Source organism: Ursus maritimus, unplaced genomic scaffold (genome assembly GCF_017311325.1).
Source record: "Ursus maritimus isolate PB19 unplaced genomic scaffold, ASM1731132v1 scaffold_2, whole genome shotgun sequence".
Lineage (NCBI taxonomy): Eukaryota > Metazoa > Chordata > Mammalia > Carnivora > Ursidae > Ursus > Ursus maritimus.
The window spans coordinates 19,925,121-19,943,409 of record NW_024424452.1 but is presented as its reverse complement, the minus strand read 5'-3'; the positions used below and the strand labels follow the sequence as shown (position 1 = coordinate 19,943,409).

Genomic DNA, 18,289 nt, shown 5'->3' with positions numbered 1-18,289 from the left:
CTCTTCTCACTAAATTTTTTGTCTTGGAGCAAAACATTCTATTATTTGTTTTATTATTTTATTCTTTATAAAGATATATTACCATGTAATGAGTTACTATTTTTAAATGAACAAAATAGAAAAAAAGAAAACTTTTTAAATTTCCTATTTTAATTTCTAGTGTGGCAAAATTTGCTAGTCATAACCCACACAAGCAGATTTCTTTAGGACTGTAGAGTGATCCTCAGATCAGAGTTGAGAACACCAGGCCATGGGCTGCAGAACACATAGCTACAAATATGGACGCAGCTCAGAGAAGAGCCAGGCAACTCACATGGGATTGTTACTTAAAAATAAACCTTCATTGAGTTAAGCCCCTGAGATTTGGAGTTTGTTATGTAGCATAGCCCAGTGAAGCCTGTCTAACACACACACTCAGATCTGTGTTTTAGGAGATCATTCTGGCAGCAGTGTGAAGGGTTGGATGGGGATGGGATGAAGATTCAGGATGAGGCCGAAAACAGGGTCATAAATCCTGAAGTTGTTTCGGAGGGTCTAGTTCAGAGTCTGAACGAGGCAATGGCAGAGTGTACAGAGAACGGACATGAATAAGATGATTCAAAGACAGTAGCTGTATTTGGTTACCAATTGTTGGGTGTAGAAGGAGGAGGGAAGAAGTCTTAAGAGGTTGGATTTTGGTCTCTGGGGAAATGGTGAAGTTATTTGTAAGATCAGTAACTCAATGTGACTACAGAAATTTTGTGTTTCAGTGGGAAAGGAAGTGATAAGCTCCATTGTGAACACTTGAGTGTGAGCTGCCTTTGGGCCATCCAGAGAGAAGAATAAAAAGTACTTACTCAGCTCTTCCTATGTGCTTATTTTAGGCACCAAACATACTGTCATTTACTATACACAGCAGTCTTATGAAGAAGGTACTCCTATTATCCCTACTTCTTAGGGAAACTGAGGCATGGGAGTGAAGTAATTAATTTGTCGAAAGTGAAGGTCACCCAGCTCATCAGTGATAGGTGCGTGATTGCGACCTAAGCATTTGGGCTTTTGGACACCATGTTTTTCTATCTCTTGGTGCTCAAAAGCTAGTTAATAGTCTGAGTCCTGGGTCCAAAAGGGCATTAGGTTGTATATTTGTAAATCTCAGCAAGGTTAAAGTGTGAAAGTTACACTCTTTCCCCCTGTCTGGTCACGTTGGGAGACTCAGGATTGAGCAAACCCCATAAAGTGTCCTGACCTGAGGACACATCAAAAATTGTAGCGGCTCCTGTTAGAATTTCCAACCTTACAGCAGAATCCAACCTATCCCAAGCCTGGCTCATAGAGCCATGCCTTGAAAGCAAACCTGGGAATGTCTGTAAAAGACAGAGCGGTAGCCACCACGGTTGTTTGAAAAACTGCAAGGATTTGTCCTTGCTGAGCCGGCTTCTGGATTCTGGGTGAACAAGTGGTGCACCGCATTGCCCAGCTCGGGGCAGGGGGGGTGGGGTGCGGGCATCAGACTTACATTGTATTTGAACTGCGTCCCCTGGAGTTGCTTTGTGTATGGACATATCTCATTCTCACCCATTAGTATCAGTTTCCCAATTGGCATCATTTCCTGGGTTAACTTAATATTGATTAGGTCCTTATTTCCCCTCCTACCTCATCAAACAGGATTTGAAACCTAACTTATGCTTCTATCAAAATCAGTGATTTGGCTTTGCCTACTGGATGCTGCCAGCTCCTAGTGTGGATGCCTGACTCAATGTCTGAGAGGGGCCAAGGTAGGTGAAGAAGAGCTCTGAGATTTTTAGATTCTGTGTGCAGCAGTGAGGCTCCTGCTGGTGGCAGAGAGGGAGGGGTCCGAGGGGCACCTGCCCTACTATTCAGGGGAGAACTTCTAGGGAAAGTAGAAAGAATGTCCCCATGAGTTTAGTGTCACGTTCCCTCCAACCCAGCCTAAAAAGCCTCTGTTAGAGCCAGGATAAAATCCACAAGAGATTTGTTTCTAAATGTATTTTAGTAGCCTTGATTTATGGCCCAATTCAACCGAGGACAGTCTTCTCCTTTAAAGTAAAGTAAGGGTAAAATGGACAGATGTGGAGGGCCAAGACGGCTCATTGAAACAAAAGCTTGCTTTCTTCCCTATTCAGATCCGTAGGTGTCACATGCTTCCTATGTCCCAGGCCCCTTCAGAACTATTTCTTTCTTTTTTTTTTTTTTAAGATTTTGTTTATTTATTTGACAGAGAGAGAGACAGCCAGCGAGAGAGGGAACACAAACAGGGGAAGTGGGAGAGGAAGAAGCAGGCTCCCACTGGAGCAGGGAGCCCGATGCGGGGCTCAATCCCAGGACTCTGGGATCACGCCCTGAGCCGAAGGCAGATGCTTAACAACTGAGCCACCCAGGCGTCCCTTCAGAACTATTTCTTGAAAAAGTTATTTGTACTCCAGATGTCAACTGCCTGGGTGCTCTTAAGACCTGTGGCATGCTGGGTTTATCTCACTCTTTGGAATTTAAATAAAATTGATGGTAGCCTTGTAAACAAACAGGAGTTCCAGGAAGAAAGGAATGGCGTCTTTATAGGGGTGTGGGCAGGATGGAGGAGTGGCAAGGGTTAATGAGGCAGGAACAGAAGCACTGGGGAGCCATTACCACCCTCAGGACCAAGAGGTAAGGGCAGGAAGAGAGAAGAAGTATTGGCAGAGCCTGGAAGAGCCCTAGAAGTAGGAGAGGGTCAGCCAGGCAGCTTGGCCGTGGTGGGTGGGCCAGAGAAGAGCGCAGCTGAGGGCCAGGAACAAAGTATCCCACCTCCTCTTCCCTCCCACTCTTTAGCTCTCGCTGTCCCATCTCGTTGGCTGCCTCTGTCCAGGAGGCAGAAGGGAAGGGATATCTGGTGATTCAGTCTGGAAGGTTATCCCTCCCCGGGCACAGAGTAGAGAGCAGTGTAGGGTGTGGCATGGAATCAGTGGCTATCTCAATCCCATATACAATGGAAAACCCAGTTTTGCTTGAAGTTCATGGGCGATTTATGCTGGGATAGGAGATCTAGAAGAAACTAGGATATTGCCATAGCAGACAACCTCCATTACTGCCATGCACATTGGTGATGCTCAGCTCCATATGGTTGCTCGGGGACCCCAGCTAATGGAGCTCTGCCTTCTGGTAGGTTCTAAGGGGAACATGGAGCCTTCTCAGTTCTGAGGGTGGAAGATAATTCTGCATGTGCTTTTCACTGCTTCATCCTGGAAGTGACAAACATCACCTCCACTCATTTTATTAGTCATCTCTTGTTTTCTGATGCAGTTTCCTATCCTACCTGAGATTCCTTCCTCTCTCTTTTGAATTTCCTCCCTCTTCCACTGGCTGACTTAACACTAAATTCCCGAATTGGACTCAGATTTCCTGACTCCACGTCCAGAGCTCTTTCCTTTATCTGGCACCACCACCCTTTCTGCATTCTCTCCTTGGAAAAACCACTCTTGCCTTAATACCCTCTGCCTGGCTTTTCTTTAATCTTGTGCAGCTCAGCTCTGCATATAAAGAAGCCAACACCTTGGTGAGAATCACTAATTTTCAGAAGCTTTTATTTCAGTGACTCCAAAGATAATTGCTAAAAATAGGTGCATTCCCTGCAAGACACAGTTAAAATCAACTCATTTTGTGGTCAGGCTTCCCAAAGGCATGAGGGTGTGCTGAGAATACAAGTGTCTGAGCAGCCGTGACAAATTTCCCCCATGAACGGGCTTGCAGTAAGTAATGATTTCTCAGAGGCAGTCTTTAATGCTCAGAATTGGGGTGGGTGGGTCCAGATGCCTGGAAATGTCCAGGTAGGCCTGGGTTTTTCCAAGAGGGAAAGCTGCATCATTCTCCATGAATGCAGGAGTGGCATGAGGAGACAGGTTACCAGGGACCTTACACCTGGGATTTTGGCCTTTCAGAACTCTACCAATAGGTTCTTTATGTACAAAACCTTCCATTAATGTTGGCAGTACCCTTTAGTATAGGTTCAATCTCTAAAAGAAATTAGTAGCAGGTTGTTCGTGGGTACCATTGCTATTTTCCTTACTTCCCACTTTGGCCCTCAGAGAAGGTATTTCTGTTAACACTTATGCTTTCTGATAAGCGAGGGGACGGAAATTCTGCACCGGGGCAAGGCTTGACTTACCTCCTCACTGGGCATACCAGTGGCCACTCTTACATCCTTCCTGCTCTCTGTGCCTGGGGTCTTACTCTGTGCATCTCTTCCTTACTTTCTTCTTCCCTCCCACCCTCTCTGCTCCCTGCCCCCTCTCTCCCTTCCTCTCTTGGACCTATCTCCTCCCAGGTGCAAGAAGGGTTGGCATCCCTTTCTCCTCGTAAAGACGAGTCAGGCTCTTCTATGTTTGCTTCGGCTTCTCAGCCTATAACTGTGTGGGTAAATCTGGATCATGCTGGTCGCAAAGTGTGGATTTGTAAGGGCAGCCGTGTAATGTTCTCCAATCCAGCTGTTTAAATAAAACTAATTCTGCTCTTGATCCTCCTCTGGCTCCTTGCATCTTTTCCTCAAATTGGTTAAGAATCCATATGGGGAGGGAAGGCGTGACTGATGTCCCTGGATTTTTAACACATGGAGGGTTGGCTGGGAAGTCTTAAAAATCCCACATAAGGACTAGCACTTGAGGAAAAGGAACAAGGAACAGATGTTATTGATGGGGCCCCTAAGGCCACAGTCAGCTCTTAGAAACAGAAGGTTCTAGAAAATGGAAGACTTTAGTACAATGGACATCAAGGGCCTTTAACCTGAGTTCCAGATCCTTATTTTGTAGTTACAGGTGGTTTCAGAAGGTGCGGGTCATATATTTATAGTATCAGCAGAACCTAACCCAGAGCTTGGGTTAGGGAGAGAAGAAATCCATCTGAGGGGCTCAAGAAGACTCTCCCAGGAGCTAAAAAAAAAAAAAGTGAAGATTCTTTCCTGCCTCACTCCCACCTCACTTGGTTGGAGATACTTATTTTTTTCTTGGAGTCAGCTACGAGTTTCTCCACAACCTTAGGAAATACTATCTTCGGGGCGCCTGGGTGGGTCATTCAGTTAAGCATGTGACTTCTGCTCAGGTTGTGATCTTGGATCACGATGGAGTCCCACGTCTGGTTCCCTGCTCAGCAGGGAGTCTGCTTCTCCCTCTCCCCTTGCCTCTCTCCCCACTCCTACTGTCTCTCTGTCTCTCTCAAAAAAATAAATGGAATCTTTAAAAAAAAAAAAAAAAAAGGAAATACTATGTGGGAAAAGGGAAGGCCTCATTAGAGCTAGGGGAACTTGCCTCAGCACAGGCTTTTCCTTAATCGCAGCAACAAGACAAGAGGGCCAGTATAAGGACTGGGTGCACGCCTTCTGTGCACCCCACTCCATGCCCTCAGCCCACCTCTATAACAGCTTCAGTGCTGGAGGTTAGTCCTTGTGGACGCCGGTGGCATTCTGCCTCAAGTACCTGCTGCATACCTCTACCTTCACACCTCAGCGTACTTCTCTGAAGGGCAGCCGGAAGAGCAGGGAGGTTAACAAACCTCGAGTAACCCTCCATGAAGGGGGGATGGGAAGCAGTGAAGGGAGACCCCGGCCTCCTGTTCTTCAGAGGGGCAGTTCTGAGACACAGTACAGTTTCTGGAAGGATCACCTGTGGGGTTGAGTTCCAGTTGCCCACAGCCTTAACTAGCTCAGAACTGCTTTCCAGTGATGGTTACCCCTTCCCTGCCTCACTCTCACCGCCCCCTACTGTTGCTTCTGGGTGTTACATCCCAAGTAAACTTCTCCATCCAAGTCCTTAGAGACTGCTTTTGGGGAAACCCAAATTAAGACACTGGGGGGGGGGGGGGGGGGCGCCTGGGTAGCGCAGTCGTTAAGCGTCTGCCTTTGGCTCAGGGCGTGATCCTGGCATTGCGGGATCGAGTCCTACATCCGGCTCCTGGGCTGGGAGCCTGCTTCTTCCTCTCCCACTCCCCTGCTTGTGTTCCCTCTCTCGCTGGCTGTCTCTCTGTGCATCCTGGCCACTCTCTGTGCTGATACTGGCCACATAAATAATAAATAAAAATCTTAAAAAAAAAGAGAGACACTAGGGGAATCCCTTGTGTGTCACATGTGTGGTGTGCCAAACATGGGCAAGTGGAAATCTAGCTGATTTCTCTCTTCCCTTGGCTTATTTCTCACCCAGAGTTAAGGCACGATAAGTGTCTAGTTCAGGGGAAGTAAGAAAATAGGTAGTAGCAAGAGATTCTTAATGCTACCTTTAGAGTAGCTTGAGGAATTAGAACGTAGGGAAGGCAGAATTTGGGGCAAGAGAATGTGACATAGGTCATCACTTTTATTTGAATTAGTGCTAGCCACAGCAGTACTGGGACTTTGCCAACCGTGGGAGTTATTAAGTTTTCAGGTCTTTTGCCGGTTGTACAAAGTTAAAAATAAGGGTATCGTGTATTATTTTACCTCACATTTCTTTAATTATAGTTAGAGCATTTTTCCTTGTGTTTATTAATCATTGTTGTTTTTTTCCCATAAGCTGGATATTCCACAAATTATTTCACAAATCATTTCGATGATAGATATGATAGATATTCAGATCAAGCCCTCTTTTTAACTATTTTAGGAAATGGTACAGTGCATAAACAAAAAAAATAATTCAATCCTCCTCATAATGAAAGTATAGCAAATTGAAAGAACAATGCCATTTTTCCTGTACATTTTTGCTGTAAACATTGAATTGTTTGGTAATACCCCATGTATACAGTTTTTCAAGGGAAATTGGCACTGAGATTGACAGTGCAAATTGGTACGCTATTTTGAAGGACACTTGAACAATTTCTATCAAAATTTAAGATAGGCTTATCCATTGTTGCAGCATTTCAAGAAAAATTTGTCCTGCAAATACGCTTACATGAGGTCCCCAATATTATGCTTTATTGTGTGTCTATGTGTGTGTGCGTGCATGCCAGTCTATGTGTGAAGAATAGACCAGCAGAGGTGGAGAATTAATAAAGATTCCTGGCTCCTTCCTGAATCTAATCCTGGAGCTGCTACAAAAGGGAGAGAGAGATGGATCCTAGAGCCTAACTAAAACTAAGGACATCTTTTAAAGAGGCATAGAGTGATTGAGTGTCAATATGACAGGGTAAAGAGAGGTCCAGGGCCACAGGTAGCAGATAGGCAGGGTGAGAACTTGAGAGCTGCCTACCCCCCCTTTGCTATTGCAGAGCAGGGAAATAACACTTCAGCCCAGTGCTTCTGTGGGGGTGGTGAGTGGTGGTGACAAGCACTGCAGGCAAGCTGGTTGGCCCTTGGACAGTCCCAGCAGAGGGTGGCAGCCCATGGAGAGCAGCATTGTCTGCAGCCTAGAATCTGACCCATTCCCAGAAGAGGAGAGGGAGAGGGGCAAGGAAGGGAAGGGACCTTGAGCACACCTGGAATTTGTCTTCACAACAAAACTTACCAGTAGAAGCATGAACTTGAATCAAGGATCTTGCCTCCAACCCCATCTGCTCCCCCACCCACCCTTTATCATCACAGCCAAGGTATCAAACAGATACCCAAAGGAATATGAGTTCACAGGAAAATATAACGAGACACCGACTTAAATAATCAATGCCATAGAAAGCAGAAATAATGAATTAGGATTTTTAAAAGTTATCCCAAGAGAAATAAGCAAAGATTTTTGGAACAAAAAAAAGAATAAGTTTTAAAGAGCCATTTGCTGACTGTGGGACATGAAAAATATATTGTAAAAAAAATAAATAAAAGTCACATTCTTTGGGCATGAAAAGTATATTGTAAAAAATGAAAGCCACATATATTATGCCCATGGAGAAGTTGGCCAACATAATGAATACAGCTAAAGAACAAATTAGTGAACTGAAGGATTGGTGAAACGAACGCTCCCAGAAAACAATTGGGAGGGATAAATTGGTGGAAGAAAAGAGAGTAAAGTGAAGTATTAGAATTCCAGTAGGAGTCTCAGAGGAAAAAAAAATAAAATAAAATAAATGGGTAGAGGAGGCAGTAATTTGCCAGAATTAAAATGGGAGATGGTGTTAGGGGAACAGCGGGACCTTCAGAGCCCCAGGTCCTGGGCTGTCAGCAAGGGACTCTAATCCAAAGTGGCACTCCAAGCACAGTGGGATTCCTGAGTATATTCAAACATGATAATTTATTATTATTTATTTACAAGAAACAGATTGTCTTTTGACCTTCCTATTCCTGCAGGGCTAGTTCTGAGCTATTGTTGTAATAGTTTTCTGCACAAAGGAAGAATGCAAAATGTGTAGCAATTTCCAACTCCATGCCTCCTGGTCAGATTTTGATGGATAAAGGGATGCAAATAAGATAGGAGGCCCTTGTTAAGCACCATTCCCCTTGATCACCCTGTTCAGACACCCAGCGTCAGGGCAGCTGCTGCAGATTTTAACTCTTTTGTTTCTGGTGCAATTTTCTTCTGAAGTTCTCGTTCTCTTTCCTTAACTGCTTTCTATGCTTTTTTTTTTTTCAATTTTTCCACATTCTTTCTTTCTTTTTTCTTTTTTTGTATTACCACTCTTGCTTCTTCTCTCTGTATTCTTCTCCTTCATCATTGCTACTTTCTCTCCTTCTTCACTGTTTTCAAAGATACTCATTGATTTATCCATCAGTTCCTCTATTCCACAATTCCTTTGAGCACCGACCATGTTCCAGAAACTTTTGAAGTCACTGCGGACACAGTGAACACGACAGAATGAAGGTACCCGAACCCATTCTAGTGAGTAGGATGAATAATAAACAAGTCAACAAACAACAAGAAAAAAGAAAAAGCTAGATACTAATAAATGCAATGAAGATAGTGGTGTATGTTAGAAAGTGCTGTGGGGTGGGTCAGGGATGCTTTAGATGGGGAAAGTGGTGTCAGGGTAAGTCTTTCTGAGGAGGTGGCAGTTGAATTGGCATCTGAAGGGTAAGGACGAGTCAACTCTGTGAGATCTGGTAGAAAATAATTTAGGTAGAAGGAAAAGCACGTACAAATGCCCTGAGGTTATAATGGTATGTTCTTTAACCTTCTCTTCCTTTTTCTCATTTCTCATCTTTAGTAAATTCCAGAATAAATGTCTCATTTCGGGTATATTCTGGAATAAATTCCAGAATAAATAAAGGTGTCCTCGTGATTTTAATTCACTGTGACCTGGTTTCTGTTTTCACCGCTTGCTTGAAATTGTTTTCTTGTTTCCTTGAAATTGTTTCCTTGATGACCACCAATGTCATCCTAGGTGTGACAGTGATCTGAGAATAAAGAAAAAGAAACTGAGAGAATGTTAGCCTGTGGGTCCTTTGGTCCAGCAGTTGGACATCTATAGCTCAGCCTCAGTCCGTTTGGTAATAGGTCTTTATTAGGGTGGGAGAAACCTTTATGAGATGTGAAAGCCCTCATAGAGCCTTGTAAGCTGGACTGGGTTTCTCTCTCCCCTATTATAGCTATTCCGTGACCTGTGTATGATTCTGTACACAGCTCCTTCTCTTTGATCTTCCCAAGTCTGCCTAGTTCTCATCATTGAATTAATGGCCCTATATTCTCATCTCCCTTCTGATAGTATTATTCACCCATCTGTCATGGCCTCAGGGTGGGTGGAGTATACTTTCCTGCCTCTTGATCTTAGTCTGGCCATTGGGATGTTAGTGGACATGATTCAGGCAGAAGCTTAGAATGTGCTCGTGCAGTGGGGCTGAGCCTCATGCATTCCTGTCATCACCATAGGATACAAATGCCCTAACCATAATCTAACTCATCCCAGAAAAGGAGAGACAAGTTCAGCTTACCTGAATCCACCTCTGCCTTGATTAGTTAAAACCCAGCTTACCCAGAGATGGGGGAGCAAGATATTAATATAAATAAAACATAAATATAACGCAGCAAATATCTATTGAGTAAGTGCATTTTGCTTATACCATAATTATTTGTTTGTAGGTCTGTCTGTGAGCTCTTTGGGGTCGGGGGTATTAACATTTCTGCATGCTCAGGGCCATTTGTGTTCCAGGTAAATAGTGGCCACTCTGGCCACTCTATAGAATGGGTCTGAGGCTTCAGGATTTTCCTTGGCAGCCTCGGCTCCCCCATATTGGATAATCAGACAGAGGCAAGGCAGGTTCCTGCTGAATTCCTAAGGATTTCAGAGTTTAATCCCTTTGGTCCTGATTTTATGGTCCTTTTTTTTATTGTCATGGATTCTTAAGTGTATTTTGTGCTTTGAATGGCCACCAGTGCAGGCCATAAGGCTAGACAGTCTCCAGGCTGTTAGGTACCCAGGACATGCTGCAGAATGATCTGAGGGTCTGCATGGTGATGAGGGCAATCTGATGCCCACTCATCACAGGGGATGAGATGGACAGATACATTCCCACTTGCTGTCCGTGACAGCAGTAATGCTACCTGATTTACAGGTCCCCAGCGCCTTCCCATTGTGCGTTAGAGTGTCTGCATCAGACTTTCCTTTGTCTGAGTGTCTTGGCTCTGGCCTTGAGGATTTCAAGAGGAACTGATTCACACTGACTTTGTTGGGCAGACAAAACTTTGGGTGATGTTTCTTTTTTTTTTTTTTTTTTAAGATTTTTTTTATTTATTCGACAGAGATAGAGACAGCCAGCGAGAGAGGGAACACAAGCAGGGGGAGTGGGAGAGGAAGAAGCAGGCTCCCAGCAGAGGAGCCTGATGTGGGGCTTGATCCCAGAACGCCAGGATCACGCCCTGAGCTGAAGGCAGACGCTTAACTGCTGTGCCACCTAGGCGCCCCTTGGGTGATGTTTCTAAAGTGGGATGTCTATATAGAGAAAGTGAAGGTCTACCAGTGTGCGGTGGAAATCTTTTGTTACTCTGTCCAACATCTTTTCTCTTTTGGTGTCAGCACTCTGTTTTTACTTTGGTAAAACTACCTTCCCCCACTGGAGACAACATTGGTGGGGCTGTCAAATATGGTACTTGTCTTAATTTGGGTTTCCACTAAAACAGACCCTGCATAAAGGACTTGAGTACAGGTAGTTTATCTGGGAGGATTTGATTGATTGATTTTTTAAAAAAGATTTTATTTATTTATTTATTTGAGAGAGAGAGAGCACGAGCAGAGGGGAGAGGCAGAGGGAGAAGCAAATTCCCCGCTGAGCAGGGAGCCTAATGTGGGGCTTGATCCCAGGACCCTAGGATCATGACCTGAGCTGAATGCAGATGCCCAACTGACTGAGCCACCCAGGCACCCCTGATTTATTTTTTATTAAAGTAGGCTCCATGCCCAGCGTGAAGCCCAACATGGAGCCCAAACTTACAACCCTGAGATCAAGACCTGAGCTGGGATCAAGAGTCAGATGCGTCACCAACTAAGCCATCCAGGTGACCCTAGGATGTGATTTTAGAAAGCATAAGTTAGAAAGTGAGGAAAATGAGAATAGAAAAAGAATATAAACCAATATAGGATGTGCTAACAAATAGATTACCACTGTGGGCAATGAGGACCAATCCTGCTTGAGGAACCTCTGCAAAGCCACTTGGGACATGCCGCATAGTGATCCCACTGGACGCTAGGGGGTGGGGAGTTTATCTGCCAACTTCCGTTTCTATTTGAGAGTGGAAAAGAAATTCAGGATCTTGAGATGAGATTCTGTTAATGTGCTGGCAATTGTCTACCAAGATTACAGGCCAAGATGTGGAGGAGAAAGTGATACTAAGAAGCTGTTGCTGATATGCCACATGTTCTTACTCACCAGAGTTGACCTAGTATGACTTCCTGCTCTGACCACAGGGTAGGCACAAGTCCCAGGCTGGTCCAATCAGATGCCTTCTTTCTGGAATCTTGAGGAGAGTAGCATAGACAATGGAAAATGACTGGACTCTGTTCATCTCTGTGGTGGGGTCCGGAAGAGACCCATCACTGGTACTTGACACCCATTTGCCCAGAATTGTTCCAATTCACATTCTCTCTGCTTGTCCAGTTTTTCCTTCAATTTTCTGTGCCTCCCCATAAATCCTTCCAATAAATTCCTTTTTTATTAAATTAGCTAGAGCTGATTTCTGCAGCTTGCATGCAAAACATCCTGACAGATGCTGGGTCTACTCCATAGGAAGCTGTCAGAAGAAGTGACCTTTGCATGGCTTGAAATGAAGATGGCATGCTTCAGACTCTCAGCAGGGTACCAAGCCATAGAATAATCTTTGCTCAAATTTGCTGAAGACCTCAAGACCCAGCCCTCATTCTTGGCTCGTACTTCAGCTAGCCCATTTCCCCCAATCCACCCTACTTATCGTTTTTAGGTAATTGTGAGTAAATCACAATATTAGAAGATATTGTGTTTGGATAGACATGATATAGTATGGTGTGGTTTGATGTGGTATGGTATGGTATAATATAATGGAGCACAGCATGGCACGTTACCTAAAGTATGGGTTTTGGAGCCAGACTTCGCAGGTTCAAATCCCAACTCTGTCATTTACTGACTATTCAATCTCAAAGGAGTTACTAAATCTCTCTGTGACTCAGTTTCTTTAACTATAAATGTGAATCGTAATAGTACCTGGGTTATAGGATTGTGGTAAAGATTAAATGGGTTGACAATGTAACTGGCACATGAGAAGCGCTATAAATATTAGCTATTATAATGTCAAAGAACTATATGCCTCTTAAGGACTACAGGTCCTTGTGCTTTTGGGATTCACAAGCGTGGTTCCTAAACCTTGGTAAAAAGCATGGTTGGCAAGATCAGCTGCCCTCTCTTGGGCTTGGCTTGGTGTGTGCATTGGAGGGAAGGGAAAAGTACACTTTATAACCCTCTACTATATACCAGGCAACATGACAAGTACCTCTTTGAAGATCATCGCAATACCCCTAAAAGAGAGGTATTATTTCTGCCATTTTACAGGTCAGAGAGTTAGAGCTCAAAGAGGTTAAGTAACCAGCCCTAGGTTGTTCAGCGAGTAAGAAACAATTGTCATTTTCCCAGGTCTGTCTGATTCAAAAGCCTGTTTCCACTGGGTACGTTGCTTCCACAAAGCCCCAAAGTGAGCAGCTTCTCCTTTTCTCATTACTGGCCTTGTACTGTGACTGTCCAAAACTGTGATCTAGACATCAGGGGTCTAGATGCATCTCAGAGCAACAGTGGGCCTTTATTCCCACTCCTTTGCATTGTCACTTCTTTTGTTTGTTTGTTCAGTCTGTGTAGAAGATCAAGGACATCATTGCACGGGGGCAGTTTTGTGTGACTTGGCATTGATGAAGGAGAGGGTACAGCTTGGTGGTTAAGCCCATGGGCTCTTATTGGGGCCACTGGGATCTGAATCATTACTGTGTGCTTTCCCTGATGCACATCTTTGGCAGGTTACACGATCCCTCCAAATCCCAGTCTCCACATCTATAAAGGAGGGATGGAAATGATAGTAGTTAACTCTTAGATGGTTTGTACATATTAAGGAAAATAAATATTGGGAGAAAAATATTTGAAACATTTTTTTTGTTTTTTGGGTTTTTTTTAGAGACAGAGAGAAAGTGGGGGAGGAGCAGAGGAAGAGGGACAAGCATACTCCACGCTGAGCATGGAGCCCAACGTGGGGCTCAATCTCATGACCCTGAGATCATGACCTGAGTCAAAATCAAGAGTTGGACGCTCAACTGACTGAGCCACCCAGGTGCCCCTAGACATTTTTTTTTAACATTGGGAGAGAATGGCTTTCCAATCAAGCAAGACTGTAAACCCAGAACCCACAAAGAAAAGAAAGACACACGTGACTACATTAAAAAGAAAAAACAAAATGCCAAATATATGGCAAAAAAAACAAAACAAAACCAAAAGCCAGACTATAGGCTGGGGGTTTTTGTTTTATAACACATGTGATAGTGAGAATATTAATAGTCCTAATAATCTCCCATAAACTGAGAAGATATGGATAAACCACTCAGTAGGAAAACGGACAAAGGCTATTAGTGGGCCCCTAACCAAAGAGACTATCCACATGGCCAATGGACATCACAAAGGATGCTCAGAGAAATGCAAATTAAAGCTAAAAAGAGATACCATTTTTTATCCATCTCACTGGGGGGAAAAGACTAAAAAAAGTATATCTGAGGCTGACAAAAATTTGAGGGAAAAATACGTTCATGTATTTCTGGTGGGAACATGAAATGTGACAAGTAATACTGGTAGAAATCTAAATATCTGTTAAAAATAAACGAACACACTTTTTACCTAGCAACCTTATATTTAAGAATGATCTTATGAAATAAAAGCATCTCTAGATTAGGATATATATTCAAGGATGTTTATTACAACCTTATGTCTTTGGGGAAAAATTGGAAACCAGCCGGAATGTTCCTTAGCATAAGACTGGTTGAATAAATTGTCCTATACTTACTGTGGAATATATTGCAGTTATTAAAAAGAATAAGTATGAATAAGTTGTGGTATACCCATACAATGGCATACTACTTAGTGATAAAAAGGAGCAAACCATTGACACACACCACAACTTGAATGTATCTCAAAGGCATTAGGCTGAGTTAAAGAAGCCAATCTTGAAAGATTACCTAGTATGGGATTTATATAATCTTCTTGAAATGAGAAAACTGTAATGTTGCAAAACAGATTAGTGGTTGCCAGAGGTTAGGGATGGGAGGTGGGTGTGGCTACAAGGATGCACAAGGGAACTTTTGGAGGTGATGGGAATGTGCATGTTCTTGTGGTGGTGGTGGTTGTGTGAAGGCATAGATGTGCTAAAATTCATAGAACTATAGACTCCCAAAGGTCAGTTTTACTGTGTGACAATTTACTTAAAAAACAAACCTCACAGGGGCACCTAGGTGGTCCAGTCCACTAAGCATGTGACTTCGACTGAGGTCTTGATCTTAGGATTCTGGGATAGAGCCCCACATCGGGCTCTGTACTCATCGGGGAGTCTGCTTCTCCCTCTCCCTCCCCCCCTCCCCCTGCTCATGCTCTGTTTCTCTGTCTCTCTCTCAAATAAACAAATAAAATCTTTTAAAAAACAAAAACAAAAGAAAGTTCACAACAACAACAAAAACAAGTGATATTTAGGTCTATTGACCTGGAGGAGTCTCTATGATATATTTAGGGAGGAAAAAGTTGTATAATATGATTCTATTTTTATAAAAGTAGATACCCTGAAGACCTTTTCTACAGATGATTATATGCTTGTGTATGTTTCTATGAGCATGAGAAAGAAGTGGAAAACACACACCAGACTGGTGGTGTTGGTTAGAGGAGCATTAGGAGGTATTTCTTTTTTTTTTTTTTTCTTAAAGATTTTATTTATTTGAGAGAGAGAGAGAGCTAGCAAGAGAGAGCAAGAGAGAGCACGAGCAGAGTGAAGGGCAGAGGGAGAAGCAGACTCCCCGCTGAGCAGGGAGCCCAATCCTGGACTGCATCCCAGGACTCCAGGATCATGACTTGAGCTGAAGGCAGACGCTTAACTGACTGAGCCACCCAGGCACCCAGGAAGTATTTCTTTATACATCTTTGCATTATTTCACTGGTTATAGTGAGTAAATACTACAGTTTAAATTAAAACCAGAAAAGCAAACAAATAATAACAGAAAATTGAAGGAGAAGACAACCAGAAAGAAGGCTAGCAGGAAAGAAGAGAAAGGTAAAACAGGAAACCAGCTAGCAGAAAAATGATTCTGGGGCTCTGTGGTCAGGGTGCCTGTGTGGTACCAATCACATTCCCAAATCAGCAATACGTGTTGCTGGAGCAGTAAAGACCATCTTGGATCTGGGGTCAGGGACAAGCAGTCTTTCAAGGGTTAAGACTTGGGCTCATTTCTCGGAACTTAGCCAGCTTCTTTGGCTCTTCTTTGTTTCTTTTTTCTGCCCATGTGTTCATTCATGCATCTATCCATTATTCCCCCACTCTTCACTAAATGCCTACTGTGTTTTCAATTTTTAAAATTTATTTTACTCTGTCTCTCCTCAGATCATAATAAAATCCAAAGTAGCGTTCAGATTTTTATATGTTTATCTTCAAAGATGACAATAGGGGGCGCCTGGCTGGCTCAGTCGGTAAACATGAGACTCTTCATCTTCAGGTTGAAAACTCGAGCCCCACGTTGGATGAAGAGAATACTTAAAAAAAAAACAAAAAACTTAAAAAACAACAACAAAGATGACAACAAATGGAGACATTGGGATCCTTTTCTCAGCTTTTAGTTCTGTGGCTAAGCCTCAGGGATAGTGGCCATGAAGGCTTGACCTAATGGAAACCAGTGTCTATTCATTCTCCCAGTTCTCTGAAATGGGCATCTGGGAATCTCAGGATTTGGTGACAGACTTTGCAGTTAGTTATCCCCTACTTTTGGGGAATCCCAGGTATCTTCTCATAATTTCCTGATATGATTGACTGGAAAATGTTCCTCACTCTATGATAAGAGCAGGGTTCTGGAGCCAAACTGCCCGGGTTCACATCTCAGCTCTGCCACTCACTGTGTGCCCTGGGACAAGTTTAAGAACATCTCCAGGGCCTCAGGTTTCTCATCTATAAATGGAGCATGAGGTTAAATGTGTTAATAGGTGGAAAGCACTTGAAACAGTGCCTGCTTATAGTAAGCTTCATCACCAGCTTTTTATTGTTTTTGTTGTTGATAATTATGTGGGATTGGGCTGCAATAACTACAGGAAAAGTCCACTAGATTGTTTTTTTTTTAAGATTTATTTATTTCTTTGAGAGCACATGCGTGTGGATGGTTGGAGGGCGGACAGGGGGAGAGAGAGAGAGAGTTCACAATGGGAGGGGTACAGGAAGAGAGAATCTCAAGCAGACTCCCCACTGAGTGCAAAGCCCGACCTGGGGCTTGGGCTCACAACCCTGAGATCATGACCTGAGCCAAAACCAAGAGTCAGAGGCTTAACCAACTGAGCCACTCAGGCACCCCATACTATATTGTTTTGAATATCAGAAGACACTGCATAATTTGTATAGCAGAATCATATTTAGGCTACAACTGTCTGTATGCATGTATAGGCATTTGTGTCCATGTTTGTATGTACATATGAATGTGCATTTGAAGAAACATAAGGAATAAGCTGGAAGACCATACTTCAAACTATGACCAGTGGTGACATCTTGGAGGAATGGCTTTGGGAGAGGGTTCAAAGGGAACTTTTACCTATTATTTTTATATTCTTTTGTACTGTTACAAAATTTACTGTTGGGATTATTGTTTTGGTAATTTAAAAACAAAAAGAAAATTAAACCAAAGGCATCAATAGACTTTAAAATGGAGATAAGTCCAATCAGAGAATGTCTTTCCATTGTCTATTCCAGAAAATTTACCATTTTTCTGTCATTGGTTGTATGAGAGTCACAAAGACAGCCATAAAAAGTATTTGTTTTTTCTTTAATATGAGAACAATTCCTGGGATTGTTGATCCTAATGTGAAGGTGAGATTTGTCTGATATAGATCCACAGGTCAGTCTAATAAATCACTCTGCTGGTGGCTGCATTAGAAATTAAAAGTCTGGAGGTGCAAATCTCAATGTGTCTATGGCTCCCCAGACACCGCTAAGCCCTGATCCCCATTGCCCACAGCCTTGATGGGCTGAGCTCACAGAATTTGGAGCTGGACATTCCTCTCTCCTTCTGCTTTAGATCTGCTCCTCCACCTTAGTGGGGCCCGCAGTTAACTTACTGCAATGGAGAACACAATCAGAGGTTTGCTTTGGTCCTGCTGGAAAAGCAAAATGATATAGAAGGCTGGGGTTAGCTACAGTGATGGTGGGCAGATTCTCAGGCAAGACCTCAAAGTGACAAACTATTTCATCCATTCTCCTGGAATGGGATCTCTTTAGACAGAGGCTCACATTGTCTAGACACACAGACTAATTTACAAACCAAATTTATACTGTTACCATGAGGGCAGGTAAAGCATTATAAGAATTTTCAGGTCTAATCCTTAGGGTGCCCTTCCAACCAATAAGGTAATTAGAAAATCGAAAAGATATTGAAATTATGATCGGTGGAGGATTAATCTGGGAACAGTGTGACTGGTGAATGAGACAGCCTCAGGGTCAAGTCAGAGCTCCACCATCTGCAGTGTGACCATATGCATGTTGATATAACTCCCCAAAGCTCAGTTTTGTCATCTGGATAAAGAAGATACTAGTACTGCTTTAGATTGGATCCTTGGAAACAAACTCTGAGTTGGGGAGTTACAAGCAAAGGTTTCCTGGGGGATATACTTATAGGAAAGTGAGAACCGTAGGATTGCACAGGGGGTAAGAGGACCTGGGATGTGGCTGCAAATGGGCTGGAGTTTGGACAGGAACTCAATCTG

At 43.2% G+C, this 18,289-nt stretch overlaps 1 long non-coding RNA gene across 1 annotated transcript in view; it reads left to right on the top strand.

Moving 5' to 3' along the window:
* The window catches only part of LOC103657804, a 278,292-nt gene that overhangs the window by 80,820 nt on the left and 179,183 nt on the right, over positions 1 to 18,289 (top strand). The gene's annotated exons all lie outside the window — the stretch shown is intronic.